A 6000-nucleotide genomic window follows, 5' to 3' on the forward strand; every position below is an offset into this window, starting at 1 on the left:
TTCTGACAGTTGGAGGGTTAGGGACACCTGGCATGGGGCTGTGTGTCCCCGACCACCTTTTTACATCAATATTGATGTAACTATGCTCCAGAAACTTACCTTAATTTTATTTTCAACTCATTCATACTTTTGGCCTTAACAACATTCCACAGGTTGACTGCATTGTGTGAAAAAGTACTTCCTTGTGTTTCTTTTAAATCTACTACCTATTAATTTAATTGGGGGAACTTTGACTCTTGTGTTATGTAAAGGGGTAAATAACACTTCTTTATTCACTGTCTCCATACCATTCATGATTTTATAGATTCCCCCCTTTGTCATTTCTCCTCTAAGCTGAAAAGTCCCAGGCTTTTTAATCACTTCTCATATGGAAGCTGTTACATACCCCTAATCATTTTGTTGCCCTTTTCTGCATCTTTTCCAATTCTAATATATCTTTTTAGAAATGGGGCAATCCATTGCACTATTCAAGGTGTAGGAATACCATGGGATTTATATAGTAGCATTATAATATTTTCTATCTTCTTATCTATCACTTCCTGAATGGCTCCTAACATTCTGTTAGTTCTTTTGACTGCTGCTGTACATTGAGAGGCTGTTTCAGAAAACTATCCACAATGACTCCAAGCTCTGAATGGTAACAGCGAATTTAGACCCCCATCATTTTGTATGTATAACTGGGATTATTTTCTTCCAATGTGCATTACTTTGCACTTATCTACATTGAATTTCTTTTGCCATTTTGTTGCCCAGTCACCCACTTTAGTGAGATTCCATTGTAAATCTCCACAGTCCGCTTTGGATTTAACTATATCGAGTCATTTTGTATCATCTCCAAATTTAGCCACTTCACTGCTCTTCCCCTTTTCCAGATCATTAATGAATACGTTGAACAGCACAAGTCCCAGTACAGATCCTTGGGGGACCCCACTATTTCCCTCTCTCCATTCTGAAAACTGAGCATTTATTGCTACCCTTTGTTTCCTATATTTTAACCAGTTACTGATTCATGAGAGAATCTTCCCTCTTATCCTATGACTGCTTAGTTTGCTTAACAGACTTTGGTGATGGCTATAGTCCAAGTACACTATATCCACTGGAACATCCTGGTCTACATGCTTGATCCCTGAAAGAATTCTAATATATTGGTAAGTCATAATTTCCCTTTACAAAAGCCATGTTGACTTTCCCCAACAAATTGTGTTCATCTATGTGTCTGATAATTCTGCTCTTTACCACAGTTTCAACCAATTAGCATGGTACTGAAAGTAGGCTTACTGGTCTGTAATTGCAAGGATAGCTTATGGAGCTTTTTAAAAAAATCACTTCTATATTTGCTACCCTCCATCTGATACAGGAGCTGAATTAAGTGACAGGTTACATACACAATTAGGAATTCTGCAATTTCATATGTGAGTTCCTTGAGAACTCTTGAGTGAATACAATCCGGTCCTGATGATTTATTGTTTAATTTATCAATTTTTTCCAAAATGTCCTCTATTGACACCTCAATCTGGGACAGTTCCTCAGATTTGTCACCTAGAAGGAATGGCTCAGGTGTGGGGAGCTCCCCCCATATCCTCTGCAGTGAAGATGGTTGCAAAGAATTCATTTAGCTTCTTTTCCTTGTCTTCCTTGAGTGCTCTGTCAGTGCCTTGATCAGCCAGTGGCCCCACTGACTGTTTGCATCAGAAGCAGGTAGCCTGCTACTTAAAAAAATCCTTAGTTACTTTTCAAATTCTTCCTTACCCTTAATTATTTTACTTTTACACTTGACTTGCCAGAGTTTATGCTCCTTTCTATTTTCCTACCTAGGATTTGACTTTCAATTTTTAAAGTATGCCTTTTTGCCTCTAACCATCTTTTACTCTGCTGTTTAGCCATGGTGGCATTTGGAGTATACATTTAAGTTTAACCCTCTATCATGGTGTTTTAAAATAGCCTCTAGGAAGTTTGAAGGCATTTCACCCTTGTGATTGTTCCTTTTAATTTCCATTTAACTAGCTTGCTCATTTTTGGATAGTCTTTGGATTGGCTTTTTTCCCTTTACAAGGATGTTATATTTAATTACATTCTGGTTGCTATTACCAAGTGATTCAGCTATATACACCTCTTGGACTGGATCCTGTGCTCCACTTAGGACTAGACTAAATCAAGAATTGCCTCTCCCCTTGGTTCCAGGACACGCTGCTCAAAGAAGCAGCCATTTATGGTGTCTAGACATTTTCTCTCTGCATCCTTCTGCATTTCACTATCACCATTGCTGTCCTGGTCATGTAGTCGGTAGTATATACCTACTGCTATACTCTTATTGTTCAAGCATGCAGTTTCTATCCATAAAGATTCTATGGTACAGTTTGATTTATTTAACTTTTTTACTTTATTTGACTCTATGCTTTCTTTCATATATAGTGCCACTCCCCAACCAGCACAACCTACTCTGGTATTACCATGTCCCGTTGATTATCCCCATTCCATTATGTTTCCGTAATGTCTACTGTATCAATATCCTCATTTAATGCTAGGCACTCTAGTTCACCTACCTTAGTATTTAGACTTCTAGCATTTGGATATAAGCACTTGTACATTTTGTCAACATTCAATTGCATGTCTTAATGTGTTTTATTAAAATGGGACTTTGTTTGACTGTTCCTCACTAGCTCTTAACTGTAATTTACCAGCTTCTTTCCCATCCTCTTTACTAGGTTCATAGAATCATAGAATATCAGGGTTGGAAGGGACCTCAGGAGGTCATCTAGTCCAACCCCCTGCTCAAAGCAGGACCAATTCCCAACTAAATCATCCCAGCCAGGGCTTTGTCAAGCCAGGCCTTAAAAACCTCCAAGGAAGGAGACTCCACCACCTCCCTAGGTAACGCATTCCAGTGCTTCACCACCCTCCTAGTGAAATAGTGTGTCCTAATATCCAACCTAGACCTCCCCCACTGCAACTTGAGACCATTGCTCCTTGTTCTGTCATCTGCCACCATTGAGAACAGCCGAGTTCCATCCTCTTTGGAACCCCCCTTCAGGTAGTTGAAGGCTGCTATCAAATCCCCCCTCATTCTTCTCTTCTGGAGACTAAACAATCCCAGTTCCCTCAGCCTCTCCTCATAAGTCATGCGCTCCAGACCCCTAATCATTTTTGTTGCCCTCCGCTGGACTCTTTCCAATTTTTCCACATCCTTCTTGTAGTGTGGGGCCCAAAACTGGACACAGTACTCCAGATGAGGCCTCACCAATGTCGAATAAAGGGGAACGATCACGTCCCTCGATCTGCTGGCAATGCCCCTACTTATACAGCCCAAAATGCCGTTAGCCTTCTTGGCAACAAGAGCACACTGTTGACTCATATCCAGCTTATTGTCCACTGTGACCCCTAGGTCCTTTTCTGCAGAACTGCTACCTAGCCATTCGGTCCCTTGTCTGTAGCTGTGCATGGGATTCTTCCGTCCTAAGTGCAGGACTCTGCACTTGTCCTTGTTGAACCTCATCAGGTTTCTTTTGCCCCAATCCTCTAATTTGTCTAGGTCCCTCTGTATCCGATCCCTACCTTCTAGTGTATCTACCGCGCCTCCTAGTTTAGTGTCATCGGCAAACTTGCTGAGAGTGCAGTCCACACCATCCTCCAGATCAGTAATAAAGATATTAAACAAAACCGGCCCCAGGACCGACCCTTGGGGCACTCCACTTGAAACTGGCTGCCAACTAGACATGGAGCCATTGATCACTACCCGTTGAGGTTATCGAGTTCCGCAGTTAACAAATTTATCTCTAATGGATGTCTCCACCCAAACTGTGTTCTCCTCCTCACCTGTGGGCTTTCCTGCAGTCCTTAGTTTAATTGTGGGATTTTACTGTTACATTTGTCTAGTTTGGGGCTTATCAGCAGGCAGAAGAGTCCTCACAACCTGCAACATTTGGCTTTGACTACAAGCACACTTGTACCCCATGAACATACATACTACGTATAATAAAAACTAGTTTAAAAGAGCTTTATTAAACCTGTAAAATCAAACACTCAAAAGTTAGGAAATCCAACAATTAATGTTTCCTGTACACCCTTAATTCTGCCCACTGCTCCATACGGATTATGACCACCTCTAAATACGTGATCACATGCTATTTCCCTCCACCCCCACAGGATCCTTATATCATTCAGTACACAGAATGGACAGTACTCACTGAATGAGCAGCTATTCAATATCTTGTTTTTTCATTGTTGTTCAGTGTGCAGCCCTATGCCTTATTTATTGCACACTAATCAAACGCTTTCCTGAAGGCAGAATTATTAATTTCCTCATGGATTTTCCTATGGCACAAGGCAACCTTAATTCTGTTATTTCCTAACTTATGAACCATTATCAATTTACCCCCAATCTATTGTTCCCAGTCTCCTTGTCCAGCTAATCTCGGTTCCTCCACTCCTGGTTTCTCATTCCATGTTTCTTTACGCCATTGACCCTGGCTCACATTCCCTCTCTCCATTGGCTCCCAGTTCTGACCGCCCTTCCTGGGCTGCTCATACTAGCTCAGTGTCTCCCAACCACCAATCTCCTTGCCTCAGTCTCTTTACCGGGCAGTCCCAGTCCAACACCTCAGGCTCCTTGTCCCAATCTACTCCCCTGTCCTACCCTCCAAGTCACCTCCACACTGCCTGGGCCTGGTGGGGATGTGTGTTACTGAAGTACAGGAAAGATTGACTCCCTGATCTCAATTCAGGTGTCTGGAGCCAGACCTAGAATGGTCTGTTGCAGCCCAGAGCTAAAACTGCAGGCAAAGCTGTACTCAGCCCTAGGATGGAGCATGCCCAGCATGGACAGAATCTTCTAAAACTGAAGAAGTATCTACTGAACATGTGTGAACTGAAATTTTTCAAAGTCTTATAAACTGGGCCAAATTCTGGTGGATTTTCATAGGGACAGCTAAAAGCACACCCTTCACACAATGGCCAATCCCCCTGTCAAATTTTAAGTCCACGTTCCAAAGCATAGAATGCTAGAGCTTTTCAAATAAAGGTCACCAAAAATTTTTAAAGTGGACAAAATAACACATTTTACCCTTGCCTAGTTACTGGAAACTGCTGAACCGTTTTGGCTGAAAAATCCTTCCTTACCCTCAATTTTCCTCCTGAGGCAAATTCCTGGCCTGAAAAATTGTGAGCAACCTCAATAAAAAGTGGTGCTATATTATAAGTCAAAATATGCATCTTTTAGAAATATGGCATAAGTGTAGAAACACAGTCACTGCAAGATTACAGCAAAGTGTTAACACGGATGTTCCTTCTGCCCATCTCTGTTGTCTGCCCAGATGGAAGTTAAAAATTATTTTCTAGGGGAAAAAAAGGTATAATAATAAGGTCATACTCAAAATTCCTTTTTCCAGTAAAGTAGGTTCCAGTGTGCAACGTTGTGGGTGAGATATTGGTGTACTGAAGCACTGACTGATCTGTTCTTCAGGACCATGTGGGTCAAAAGATACTGCTCCATAAATGCAAGATTTATTAGCATTATTTAAATACAAATTCTAAGTTGATTTTCAAATGGACAAATATTGCATTAAGGTCCCAATATAAGGCCAGACCACTCCTTAGAAGAGAACAAATTTGCAAAGGGGACTCAAAACACAGTGACTCCAATTAAAATGCCCTTCTTCCCAAAGTCCTAAAAACACTAGCCCTTTCCTCCCCTGAGAAGTGTTAGCGCATGAGTCAGCTAAAAATCAGAGCCAAAAAAACACAATAAAATATTTAAAATGGAAACAAAAACAACAGTTAACAAGACATGCCAAAAGCTTCACTGCTCAACTACACTGCTTTTAAAAAAAAAAAAAAAAACGAACGAGGAGTACTTGTGGCACCTTAGAGACTAACAAATTTATCTGGGCATAAGCTTTTGTGGTCTAAAACCCACTTCATCAGATGCATGGAGTGGAAAGTACAGTAGGAAGATTATATATATATATATATTATATTATATATATCTTTTCATATTCTCTGTGT

General features: G+C 40.8%; 1 protein-coding gene across 1 annotated transcript in view; it reads right to left on the minus strand.

Moving 5' to 3' along the window:
• Nucleotides 1-6000, minus strand: part of LOC112112200 (contactin-associated protein-like 4) — a 308184-nt gene that overhangs the window by 118019 nt on the left and 184165 nt on the right. The gene's annotated exons all lie outside the window — the stretch shown is intronic.

Source organism: Terrapene carolina, unplaced genomic scaffold (genome assembly GCF_002925995.2).
Source record: "Terrapene carolina triunguis isolate 2854851 unplaced genomic scaffold, T_m_triunguis-2.0 Scaffold113, whole genome shotgun sequence".
NCBI lineage: Eukaryota > Metazoa > Chordata > Testudines > Emydidae > Terrapene > Terrapene triunguis.